The 14,188-nt window shown below is 34.6% G+C and overlaps 1 protein-coding gene across 1 annotated transcript in view; it reads right to left on the bottom strand.

The window, feature by feature from the left end:
- LOC125233751 (small conductance calcium-activated potassium channel protein) overlaps window positions 1-14,188 on the bottom strand; it is a 372,074-nt gene that overhangs the window by 267,749 nt on the left and 90,137 nt on the right. The gene's annotated exons all lie outside the window — the stretch shown is intronic.

Raw genomic sequence — 14,188 nt, 5'->3', positions numbered from 1 at the left:
TATGAGCTACATATTATTGGTATGTATTTCAAAAATTTTAAATGATAAAAAAATCGGAAAAACTAAGCAAAAAATATTCCTTCACAATTCTTAAAATACATATGATATAATTATGTACAGTCCAGCAAATAATATACAGCTCTGACTGTTTCTTAGAATTTCTTCGGAATTAAAAAAAGTCGTAGAATGAATGCACGGGCCTTATATCCTAAGACTATTCTCATTCCCCATTTTTTTCGTTTAAATGTTTTTTTTTTAAAATAATATACATAATATTTTTTTAAATTTGAATTGCTCAAAGGTTAACTGGAAGAGATCCCTTAAAGGGATAAGTTCGCCTTTGTACTAGTGATAAGCTCTTTTTTGTGTGTTGTATTATTCTCTGGTACAATAAAGTGTTTCACTACTACTACTACTACTAAATACGCTAGAATGTATGTTTAACCTAATTTAAATGGCAACTTCCGTAATATTTCATCTCAGAGACAAGTGCGACAATCTATCTTGTTCTCACTTTATTGTTTTGTTAATGGTTACAAGAGGTACTCCACTCGACGGTTCTACGCGTGTTTCAGTAGTTGACCTACTTCGGCTCAAGAGGTCCCGGGTTCTATTTCAAGCGTTTGAATTTGAATGAATATCATAATCATAACATTTATCCTATAGATATAAGCTACGTCTAAATCTTCTCGCGATTTTATAATCGTTGTACGAGTATTTTAGCTAACTTAGTTCTAACTCTTTTTTTAATAAGTATTGTTGTACATAAACACTATTTTGTATCCGTATAGGCTCGCGAGATCCAGAAGTAGTTGGTTACTAATTCAATTTGACACTTTTTGTTCTTCTATAAAAGTTCAGAATAGATTAAATAAATAAAATAAATAAATATTGGGGACACCTTACACAGATCAACTTAGCCCCAAACTAAGCAAAGCTTGTACTATGGGTGTTAAGCGACGATATACATACTTAAATAGATAAATACATACTTATATACATAGAAAACATCCATGACTCAGGACCAAATATCTGTGCTCATCACACAAATAAATGCCCTTACCGGGATTCGAACCTGGGACCGCGGCTCAGCAGGCACGGTCACTACCGACTGAGCCAGGCCGGTCGTCAGATTATTCAATTCAATTCAATTCAAAATATCTTTATTCATGTAGGCCTAGTTACAAGCTCTTATGAATAGTTCATTACATATATATTATGATCTTAATCTAACCTAATTATCAGCGCAATTTATTGTTGTAAATTATTGTTCATAATAATATTGAGTCTATAATATACAATTTCATATAAAAATAATCGTTAAACAAAAAATATATAATTAGGTATATGTATATATAAAAATACATGTCTAGAATATTTCTAGGAAAAATCCAATGTCCAAAAAAATACAATATTAATTTCATCAACAATAAAATATGTACAACAATTATAAAAGATGTACAAAAAATTTTAGAATCCCGGTAGGATAAGTAAGGTAAAGTACATAATAAATTGTCAGAAATCAGTTCGAATTCTTTTAAAAGTAATTATTAGCAGACCGACTAGGACAGATCGGTCGTCGAAATCAAAACTGTAATTTACCAGATATGTACAGTCACCGGCATAAACATGTGATGATTTCTATACCTTGTCACATTAAAATCTTGTTTAAAATGGCATACGAAATTGTGAATGACTTAAAGCGACAAGGTACAGAAATCATGACTTATTTATGCCAGTGACTGTAACTGTACCACTCAGATCCTATTTACAAGAAGTCAATAAAAAAATATCAAATCGAGTTTTCAAAGTAGAAATGCGGCAACAAAACGGCAGTCTAGAACAACGTAGTCACAAACTCGTAAATTCTTCACTCAGATCCCGCGCTCGAAACAGACGGTCATAAACTTTTAAACAGATCGAGATAAGATTTCAGATGTCGTATTATTTTGGTATGTGAGCATTCAACCGGTAGGTACACCCTCTTATTACTACATAAAAACCATGCTAATATTATAAATGAGAAAGTGTGTGTCTGTTTGTTTGTCCGTCTTTCACGGCAAAACGGAGCGATAAATAGTCATGTTTTTATGTGGAGATAGTTAAAGAGATGGAGAATGACATAGGTTACTTTTTGTCTCTTTCTAACGCGAGCAAAGCCGCGGGAAAAAACTAGTATTTAAAAAATAATTTGATTTGTTCCCTACATCGGTACTGCTTCTTATTTGATACATGAAATAAAGGCATTCATCATTTTCCTTGCGTTATTTGCCACGGCTCATTTTTAGCTGGGGCTCGTTTTGATGACTAATCCCAAAATTTTTTACTAGAGGTATTTCTATAAATGGGCTTACTCTTGGCCACATACTGCATCTCTTTCTTACATATACAGAAGTATATGCTCCATACAAACTTCCACCCCACATTTTAGGGAAGTGGGTGGTTAGAAAAAGACAATAAATAGGCTATATCACTCACAATCTCTTGAACTATCCTCACTTAAAAAATCACGTCAATTCGTCGCTCCATTTTTCCGAGAAGGACGGAAAAACAGACACACACTTTCCCATTTATAATAGTATTAGGGCCAGTTGCATCAACCACATTTGACAGACACATCATCGTCACGCAGCTGAGGTCTATGGAACTTCCCATACAATAAAATTTAACGAATGCTTTAACGGTGACAGAGACGGCTTGGTGCAGCCGGCCCTTAGTATAGTATATTAGTATTAGTATATTAGTATGGATTAACTAACATTTTACCATGTCGTGGATTATGAAAGTAATCCCCTAGGAAAAAGTGTAGCAGTGTAGCATCAACGTCATATTAAACCGGACGACTTTGACGTCTGACGCAGGAAACCATAAAGTTCGTGTTGCTACTAACAAGTGTAGGAAAGCTATTATCTTGTGAACGCTTGTGGTGATTTAGGTCACGTTGTAGACGTGACCAATAAAAAACTATACTTTTTCTAGGTACTTCTACTAAACATCGTACCGGTAACTAAGGTCTGTTTCCGTCACTAGCAAAAAAATAGCGAGAATGTTTACTGTCCCATTAAATTCAAGTTTTGCTTTTGACTTGTTTGACTGGCTATATTTCAAAGCCAATATATATTTTTTTGTAGTTTGGCTACAAGATCAGAACGCTCGTAATTATTATTTTACCAAAAAAGGTCAGTAAAGTTAGGTAAATACGTGTTATAATTACATACCAAAGTTTCGTTGAGGGATTTTCTAGGAGAATGGCTAAGTAAATGTGATAAGATAAAATTATTTTAACGAAACTTAATATTACTCTCTAAATATACCTTCATTCAAAACCTCTAAGATAACGTAATTTCATATAAGTTTGTATTTGTACTGAACATTATTAGTATTATTACCAAGATAAGACGTACACTCGCCCACCTAAATGTCTTTCAAGAACAATTGCTTTTATACACTATGTAATAATAAAAATGAACATAAACTTTAGTTTACGAGACAACTGTAAAAATAATAGTATCTATCGTAAAACATGTCCACTACAAAATTGCTCTCGTATGATACTCGATTCTGTGTAAAATATGATTTTGCAAGTAGTTCTCTATAATTTTAATATCAGAGCCAGTTGTTTGATATTAAAATTGAAAACTTGCGACAATATAGGTATGGTGGTAATCTCTTCGTCTGAATTTAGTAATAATAGAAGTGAAATAAAAAGTAATAAGATATGTGAACAAATCTATTCCGGTATAAAACGTCTACAAAGCATGTAAGTAGCTAGTATTCCAATGAAAAGTCAATTCATTCATTCATTGATTCATTCATATCATTATTAGTCCGAATGTTATCACTGATTGAATAGAAAGATAACATAAGTACGAGCACAGATCCGAAGATCTTTTTAGGGTTCCGTAGTCAACTAGGAACCCCTATAGTTTCGCCATGTCTGTCTGTCCGTCCGTCCGTCCATCCGTCCATCCGTCCATCCGTCCATCCGTCCATCCGTCCATCCGTCCGTCCGTCCGTCCGTCCGTCCGCGGATAATCTCAGTAACCGTAAGCACTGGAAAGCTGAAATTTGGTACCAATATGTATATCAATCACGCCAACAAAGTGCAAAAATAAAAAATGGAAAACAATGTTTTATTAGGGTACCCCCCCTACATGTAAAGTGGGGGCTGATATTCTTTTTCATTCCAATCCCAACGTGTGATGTATTGGTGGATAGGTATTTAAAAATGAATAAGGGTTTTTTAAGATCGTTTTTTGATAATATTAATATTTTCGGAAATAATCGCTCCTAAAGGAAAAAAAAGTGCGTCCCCCCCCTCTAACTTTTGAACCATATGTTTAAAAACATGAAAAAAATCACAAAAGTAGAACTTTATAAAGACTTTCTAGGAAAATTGTTTTGAACTTGATAGGTTCAGTAGTTTTTGAGAAAAATACGAAAAACTACGGAACCCTACACTGAGCGTGGCCCGAAACGCTCTTGGCCGGTTTTTTAATAATTTTAAAAGTCATATCTAGCAGCAAAAAATTTTCAAGGAAATACAAATCTGCACTACTGCTGACGTGATGAAATCCCGAACTCAATAAATCAGTCTTAAAATGGTATCAAATTTTAAATCCCAGTTCACTAGAGCAGAAAACTCAATTTTATTTCGCACGTAATAGGAAGAACATAAATTAATCAAGAGTTAAGAAGCGCAAAAATTCCCAATATAAGGAAGGCTTACGTTCAGGTTGTTCAGAAACTTTGAATCACGTTCTCGTAATGTGTCGAGTTATTAATACGTATTGAGAACATACAATTAAATGGTCATCAAAACAAGTATAAACTAAAAATAGTTGCTCCAAAAATAACCTTTCAGTGGAATTATTTGTGAAAAGTTTAATGACAACCATAATTATATCTGGTAGATGTATTTTTTGATTGACATTTTTAACCCCCGACGCAAAAACGACGGGGTGTTATAAGTTTGACGTGTCTGTCTGTGTGTCTGTCTGTCTGTCTGTCTGTATGTCTGTCTGTTTGTCTGTGTGTGTGTCTGTCTGTGGCATCGTAGCTCCCGAACGGATGAACCTATTTAGATTTAGTTTTTTTTTTTGTCTGAAAGCTGAGTTAGTCGGGAGTGTTCTTAGCCATGTTTCATGAAAATCGGTCAACTATGTCGCGGTCGGGGGTTTTATTAAAATTTTAATTTTGTGGTTAGGTTATCTAACTACCTACGCACCAACTTCAAACTCAGTTGCTTGCGCATATATGTTAAACGGCTTAGTAATTATGTGTCTTCCTTTTAAATGTCGGTTTTACAATTTTTTAAGATTATTTTAATTAATTTTCAAACTTTTCTATAAGCAGCCGTCTTACCTAATGGCCAATATGGTTATATTTTCTTGGATATTGATCCACTTCATCGTTCATCCATCCATTCACTATTGTCTATGGACATTCGTTCGTCCCACATTCAGTGCCAACGCATGCTACGAGCTACGAGCGAGCGTAGCCGATAAAACTGGGAATGGCCATGTAGCGAAAAGGGGACTACCTCTACATTCCTAATGACGTTTGTTCGAAAATCACTTGGCCTAACTCATTTGGCAATCCGATATCAAAAATTCTGTATATTACTGAAATTTTCATGAAAAAAATCTCATTCATTGAGAACATTCTCTTCAAGACTAGCATGGTATGCAAACTCTCAACGGTTTTGTTAACGATCGCTAATTTGATGCTTGATTTACATGGCATTTATGATCAACTCATCAATTGCCATGAAGAACAATATCGAGAAATATTCATGATAACAATTGCAATTTTGGAGACTTCTCGGTGCGTTGCTAGGTCAGCGGCACTGACTATGAACTTACGGTTGTTTAGTTCCGATTGCCTTCCCCGCGTTCATTTGCATTGGAAGCATCGGGCGAACCTATAACAGTTTAATGCTCTAGTGATCTCGGCTGTAATGTAATGGTTACACTTAACGAGAATGTGTAATGAGTTAGGTTAAATTGCTGCGAGTTTTGATGGCATGTTGTTTTTTGTTTGTATTTGAGGTACCTAAGGTAGGTAAGAAGGTGAGGTAAGGTAGGTATAGAGATAACTAAGTCAGCAAGGGCGTTAGATACGGTAAGTAATTTAAGGTAAAGTGGGTAAGGAAATAAGGTAAGTTAAGATAGGTGCTAAGGTGAGGTAAGGTAAAGTTTATAATAAGGTTGATGAATATTGCTCTATCGCTATGGATATAAACGTATGTTTTTATGTATTTAATTCATTACGTTAGTATACTATAACAAAAATATTGTGAACATCTACCGTTGAAAGTATTAAAACAAATCCCAATAAGTATATAATTAGTTTCTTTTCAGTTATTTACACTTCGCGGAGTGAAAGTCGTTAATGTCATCTCGTCATTTTTTTGCACAAAAGTAACATTAGTGTCTCAATTTTTCTAGCAAATTGTCTTTATTGCGAGCACTCTCTTTCAAAGTGTTCTGTAGGATTTCAACTAACGTTTTCAGTATAATCTGGTATAATTATGTTATTCCAAGTATTTTTGACTCATCTAGCAAAATGTATTTTCGGAGGTATCGCCAAAAGACTAAAACTTGCTTCGAAAACTAAAATAAATAAAAACATTCTGTGTATACTCATTATTGAGTTTCGAGATTTTGTCAAACTTTGTTACTTTGAAGTCAAAATATAATACGCAAAATCTCATTAAACTGTCTTCCCCACATGTCTGCGATATAATGTTACCTGTAAGTTAAATCCAGCTTAGTGTAATGCAGCAAAACAAATCTTTTTAGCAGTATTAGCATATTATAGAAGATAATATGATCTCATTGGCAAAGTTATTATGTAGCTTATCGCATTTCTTTGTAAAATTCTTTGACATTTGTATTTCTAAAGATGCTGAAACATGTTGAAATTTTTGTCACATACTTTTTTAGCTTTGCCCGTGACTACAATACATATCCGTAGATTTAGGTAATTATTTGGATATCGCCTGATTAATAAATAAAGCCAAAAGTGATTTAGAGCAAATTGCTCACAACAATTTAACAGGCGTTGCCTAAATTTTGACTTTTGGGAATGGAAGTGAGGTATTCGTTCCTTTTTAGGGAGGAACTCTGAGCTGAAATTATCATTTATCATTTCCCAGGACTCAAACGATATCTGTACCAAATTAGAGAGACAGATATAATTATACAGTATCTCATTTATGATATCAGTATGAATGGATTATTACTAAAGATGCAAGAAAAATAGCTAATGATTATAGAAAAGCTCTCCTAAAATATATAAAACTAGTTTTTTCCCGGGACATCGCCCGCGTACTAATCTAATGTTGTTTTCCCATACAAACTTTGGACCCCCATGTCACCCCCTTAGGAGGTGAATTTTGAAAAATCCTTGCTTAGTGCTCCTCTACACCTTCTAAGGAACCTACGTGCCAAATTTGGAATCTGTAGTAGGGATGTCACGAATGTCGCATGTGTCACATTCGCGAATGCGAATGCGAATATTCAGAATGCGAATGTGCGAATGCGAATGCGAGTGCGAATATTGCTGAATTTCATAAAAAACCAAAATAATAACCAAGCAATCACCAACAACCCGCTAGGTAAAAATGCTTACTATTGGTCAAAATGCCGAGTACGAACTTCACGCCGTACGAATTTGAGCTATCTGCGCATGCGCGAGTCGACAGTCGACAAGTAGCAATTGGAGCGGCCGGCGCGGGCGAGGAACAAGCTGCGACTTGCACATATTCGCATTCGCAAAACATTCGTATCGTTTGAAGCGAATGCGAATGTCAATTATTATTGTGAGCCTATTGTGTCCCACTGCTGGGCAAAGGCCTCCCCCTTCTTTCTCCATTCCTCTCGATCCTGAGCCAAAACTGGCCAAAACTGAATGTCAATGCAAATGTTTAAAAGAATACGAATCTTTCGCATATGCGAATGCGAATGCAAATATTCGTAACATCCCTAATCTGTAGGACCAGCGGTTTCGGCTGTGCATTGATATGTCAGTCAGTTAGTCATTCAGTCAGTTAGTCAGTCAGTCAGTTTCTTCTTTTATATATTTAGATAGATATAATGTGTTTCGATTTATGAGCGTTTAAAAAAACTCCTTTATTCAAATTTTTATAAAAGGTGTTACTCGTATTCAAAGTATACAATCATTTTAGACAGGAGCTCTAAAATACCCGATACTTTATTGCCTTTCAAAAATATGGCACGATAAAACCTTACAATACTTTATTCAATATTTATACTACCGACGTTACAACGTATTGAGTAACGTTCAATACGGCTTAAGACTTATTCATGGCAAATAATGGTATTAAAATGACAGAGTTTTTTAAGAATTAGTTCATGTTAGAAAAAAGACCTAATGTAGGCTGCAATAATGCTATTTTTTTAATGAAATACATTTTTATTGTTACACTTAGAAATTGTGATTTGATGAATAATAAAATGAGTAAATAGGTTAAGGATATGAAGACATGCTTTCGCCTGCGCCGGCAATTTACTGAGATTAGGGCTAGCAAATGATGGTGATAAGTTAAATGATCCCTTGAGTTGCAGGCGTCCATAGGCTACGGTGACCGTTTTCCATCAGGCGAACCGTATGCTTGTTTGCCACCGACGTAGTATTAAAAAAACATGAGAGTAGTGTTTTAAAACTGTTATAATCAATGAATATAATAAATAGAGTTCGTGGGAGTAGACAAGGGCACATAATGTATGTACAAACTTACTTACTAAATACTTTAGAAATAGTATTTTACATAGCAAAAGCGTAAAAAACGTTGTTTATTCATGTATTTCAAACTGGAAGCACTTCTAAAAACGCGGCAAAAATTACCAATTCATACACCATCAAGACTATTTATGCAAGCTTTGGCTGAACTAGTTTGATGCCGTTCTAGTACCTAGTGCTATCGTTCCTCATATACTGACTATTATAGACTGTATTGCAAAGATAAAAGGCATACATTTCTTTGGACAGTTCTTGCGCGATCGGTGGCAAAAGTATTAATCGTTGTACACAAGCCGAAATGACAACCATTGACGCTAGACGCCGATCAAGACGCAGTCTGGCTCTGCCGCGCCAATAGGGGAGACCTAGGAGACTTGTGACAGAGGTGAGTTGTAACAGATACAATTTCTCCCTATTTTTAATAATGAGCCAACTGGCTACACTACTCATTTGTTGCTTTAGAGACGAGCTACTTGATCCAGTACCCGCCATGCCAATATAGAATAGAATAGAATAGAATATTTTTTATTCGTAAGCACTTAACAACGACGATAATAATATAATATACACAAAAATTAACGACACACAAACAAGTAACCATACACACAAAGGCATATGGAACGTAGTTGTAGTTGCGTAATCATGAAGTAAGTTTTTCTTCACAATTTTGATTGAATATGTTCCCTACAGAAGAGCAGCAGAAATAGATAGGAATATTATCGTAAGAGTTTATGCAGTTGGCTACGTACCCTGGTTTGTTTCAGTCGATTACTGATCGGTTGATCACTCGCTTTGTGCGACTGAAATCCATTGACCGTAATACGGCAAACCAACCGCCAGCGATGTAGCTTTCGTGTTGTCTGAGTCCGGTTGCCTACAAATTGCAAATCGGCAACTGCACAGTCTAAGTATAAATTGGAAATTAACCTTCATAGGTATGTTAAATGGATTGAACCTTAAAAATCGAAATAAGATGTCATATATTAAAGAAAAAATGACGAGCACCACCAGTGCTGAAGGATGGATTGAACCTGTTCAGTACAAAAAATTACATTTGTCACTTTTAAGTATATGAATATAATATGTACTCATGTTAGTACTGAATTTAAATCAGTCCCAATAATTGTCGGGAAACGGGAATTTTTCACATATTCATGTCACCAGCTGACCCCTCACAGCGAGCCCAAAACGGTCCCAAAAATGACATACATTTTCCGTGACATGATACTTAGCGCTCTCACAGTCTGAATCCGAATATAGCGGCACAAGGATTTATTTTGAGCCGACGACACTTCATTTTAAATGCGAAATCTATTTCCGCTGCAAGTCCATTGCACTTTCTGAAGCGGCGCAAAACGACTGACTCACGGTTATAAAAATAAGCACAGAGTAATGTTGACTGACTACTTTATTTCATTTGAATATTACCGTACTTTATGTACTCCGTTTTTTAGGATTAGAAAAGACGTGCGATATTTAGGTAAACAATTTAATGGCTAACATAATATATTCGAATCTTACATATTTTTATAATAACATGAACAACTTATTTCCAAGTCATTTTATTTATATTTTCTAGAGATGACTGAAAAGTATTATAGAGAATTACTGCCGAAGTAAAATGTGTAATCACAGTGCATAGACTGCCATCCATCTCTTGACACAGGCTTAAAACTTTTGAACCTCAGTTTTAACAATTTGGCCCATATTCTTAGCTTGATATGTGTTAAAATGTCAAATATTAATATTAGCGCCATCTAGCTGAGCGTACCCCAGAGGTGTAAATGCCATCTAGGCCACCGTACCTTTTTCTGTATGGTACTGAGGTACGTTTTTTTCTTAGACTTTATCTGTCTATACGGAGTTATATATGTCTTTGCACACATCAAATATTCATCAAATTTCGAAAATCCGATTTCGGAATTTTACGCAATAAGGTTCTAATTTCAATCATTATTCTAATACATTCTCACAAGCTATTAATAGTGAATACTTATAAAATCATAAACTATGTTTTATTTATATGTAACTAAAAGCTTCTACTTACCTAAATTTAATTTGTTTTAATGAAGTGCCGTTATGAAAAACATACAATTTTATTACCTCCTCCAACACGCTTCTGTCCGCGGTCAGAGAGTGGGACGCCAGCCCGCTACACGAGCGCTGGAGGGCCTACCACAGGCCTGTGGGATCGGGGTCGGGGTGACCCGAAACCGCGGGTCCTACTAGATTTATTTTAGTTTTAGTTTTATTAATTTTAATTTAAGTTAGTTAATTTATTATGTTAATATTAGTAATAATCTATGGAATGTATTTCCGGTAATAAATAATAATAAATAAAAAAATAAAATAAATAAAATAAATATTATCAACTTGTCTCTAAGCGAGGTCAGTGACTTTGAAAAATTAATTAAATTAACACTCTTGGGCCTAATTCGAAATTACTCATGACATCGAAATGATATAATTATTATACACGTTCTTTTTGCTTGAACTTGTCCATGAAACTATACGTATTGGTTAGGGCCAGTTGCATCAATCACTTTTAACAGACACATCATTATCACGCACCAGAAGTCTATGGAAATTCCATACAAAAAAATTGCGAATCCTAAATTCCGTAACGGTTTAGTGCATCCGACCCTTAGCGTGAGTGAAGTGCTCGATGTTCGGGCAAACGTTAACGAACTGACTTTATTTTAAAGTCTAGTGTGACTTTTAATTTATCATGTATTGTGTAAGCGAGTTATGACATAGGGTTGATGTGAGTAACATTGCCAATTAATTACTTTTACTTAAATTACTTTTGTACACAGACATGCTAAAGTGTAACCATGTCGCAAAATAAAATAGTACAATATCAACATCAATAATCGTAATACATGAAAGTATCGTAATGTTACTCGTAACGCTCCTATCTTCAGAATGTGTAATTTATACACTGACCTAAACAGCGAGCCGGATATTTTGAGAATGTCTTTGTCTAGCTTTATCAGCCATATTGTAAAATCGAAGGTTCTTGAACATTAAATTAATTGTTTCTTTTCATTTATTATGCACTAGCATGTTAGTATTAGGTTTATATAAGTACTCACTTAGATAGTTTGGATTTTAAATTATTTAAAATAAAATGTTGTGTACAATTGTTATTGTGATATAGGCATTAGTTAAAAGTTATCAATTCCTGTATACTACTAAAATATATCTTGCTTATGTCATGTTATTGTACGTTATGAAATAAACAAAATAAATAAATATGACACTGTAGTAACTGTTTGTATTTTATCGCAAATTTATCGACTTAGGGCCAGTTGCATCAACCACAAAATTAACAGACACAACTTTACGCAGCAGAAGTCTATGGAAATTCCCATACAAAAAAATTCACTAGCGTTTATTTCATAATTCCTTTATTGCTTAATTCGGTAACATGCGGTTTGGTGCAATAACAAAGTATGTAAGGAAGCAACTTTATTTTATACTATGAAGAATAAATGATTTTGTCGAAACTAATAAAGTCATAACCGAGACTCGGTTTCGGCAAAAACATTTTTTGTAAGAAAAAGACAAAACGAATTACCGATCCGAATTGTGCTTCAATATAATTATTATCTATAAATAGGATATCCGAAGCGGAATTGTAATATTACGTATATTTCTGTACCTTTTCAGTCTATATTTTTTATACATGATTTATTGACTGCAATATCGACTGAGCCCGCTGTTTGCGTTAGTAATTGGTGCCTTAATACAGTGAGTAAACAAACTTTGGAAGAATAAGTTGTTCCCTTAATTCTTCTTAATGAATATTCAAGGATTTTTTATATGTGTAAGTGTAAGGCTTTCTCTGTCTTCCGGCAGGATAACGTCAAATTCCAGGCAGCTAGGCTAAACGAAGTTACCGCATTCCGACTCCGTTGAACAGTATAACACACCTTGGCCAATAAATAAAAAAACCTCAGAGCAGGGGCCCATTTCTTGAAGGTGGTTTATCAGTGTCTAATATGACAAGTTGGAAAGAGACTTCCACTTGTAACTTGTAGTTTTGAGAACTGACCTCAGCTCCGCTTCGGCCGACAGTAAGGTAAGGTAAGTACTGTAAGATAAGATTTTCTGTGCAAGAAGAAATTTGAGAATGAGTTCGATAAAGTAAAAGCACTTAACACACGAAAAGAATAAACGAACAAAATGTAGCAAAGTGCGAACGCTAAGTTAAACAGCGAAGAACAAAAGTATTAATACGAAAATAATAGAAGTTTAACATCGTAACAAGTATTGAAGAAATTCCAAGAGTGAAGTGAAGGGAAAAGTAATAATAATTTATTACCCTTTGGAAAGTCATAAAGTTAAAAGTTTTCCGACACGGTGTATTAAGAGACGCGAATTTCCGAAGCAGAACGGCAGAAATACCGATACGTAAAATAACTTAAGGACTTCCTAATTATGTTGTAAAGTTAATAATTAGAATACTGTAAGTAACACAAAAAAATGATCAGATTGAGGACTATAACGAGCATTTTGTTTTAAAATAGATTACTTAAGGTACAGCGGGGTAAATCTCGACTGGGGGACAAATGTAACTACTTAGTCCATTTTTTCCATGTTTTACAATGTTTGCGTTATTAAATAGAGTGTCTACCGGTTATACATGGTAGGCGTGTTCAGTGGATACGTCATGTAAAACTCCACATCATAGTGTAATAATGGAAAAAATGGATTAGTTATAATTGCCCCCACAGTCGAGATTTATCCCGCTGTACTACTAGAACCAAATGTTCTACATTTGCCTTCATATTTAGAGTAGTTTCGCACTACGTCTGATTCTAATCTGATCCGAATCCCTGAAAATGGCCCATTTTTTCAAAGTTGTCCACCCCACTTTTTTTGTAACATGGTTTTTTTTTACGCGATACATACTCAGAACCGCGAGATCTTTCGATCCTGATAGGAGAAAAAAATGTCCCAAGATATCCATACATTTTTTAGACCTTCCATTCCGTTACCGCCATACAAAATGTATGAAAAAAATGGTAACGGAATGGGAAAAAAACCTTGGGACACTTTTTTTCTCCCATTAGGATTGAAAGAGCTCGTGATTCTGAGTGGTAATCACATAAAAAATTCCAAATCCAAAAAAAAAGTTGGGTGGACAACTTTGAAAAAGATGGCCCGTCTACTACTACGTAATATTCTTAAATATTGAAAGCATAATAGTAAAGGTGTGAAAAGAGAGCACTAGTTCATGCAAGAAATTCCGTCCAATAATTGATAATTTCAAAGATAGATCTGTATGTTAACATATCTGGCTACTGGAGATTCAATGTAACCCTGTCTATTGAGAGAATGTAAAGAAATTGTGGTAGCAATTATTTCCCTACAATAATTTGCATTAATTACCTAATTGTATGCAAGTTTTTGATAA

This window comes from Leguminivora glycinivorella, chromosome 15 (assembly GCF_023078275.1).
Source record: "Leguminivora glycinivorella isolate SPB_JAAS2020 chromosome 15, LegGlyc_1.1, whole genome shotgun sequence".
NCBI classification, from domain to species: domain Eukaryota; kingdom Metazoa; phylum Arthropoda; class Insecta; order Lepidoptera; family Tortricidae; genus Leguminivora; species Leguminivora glycinivorella.
This window is presented reverse-complemented; position numbering and strand designations above follow the sequence as displayed.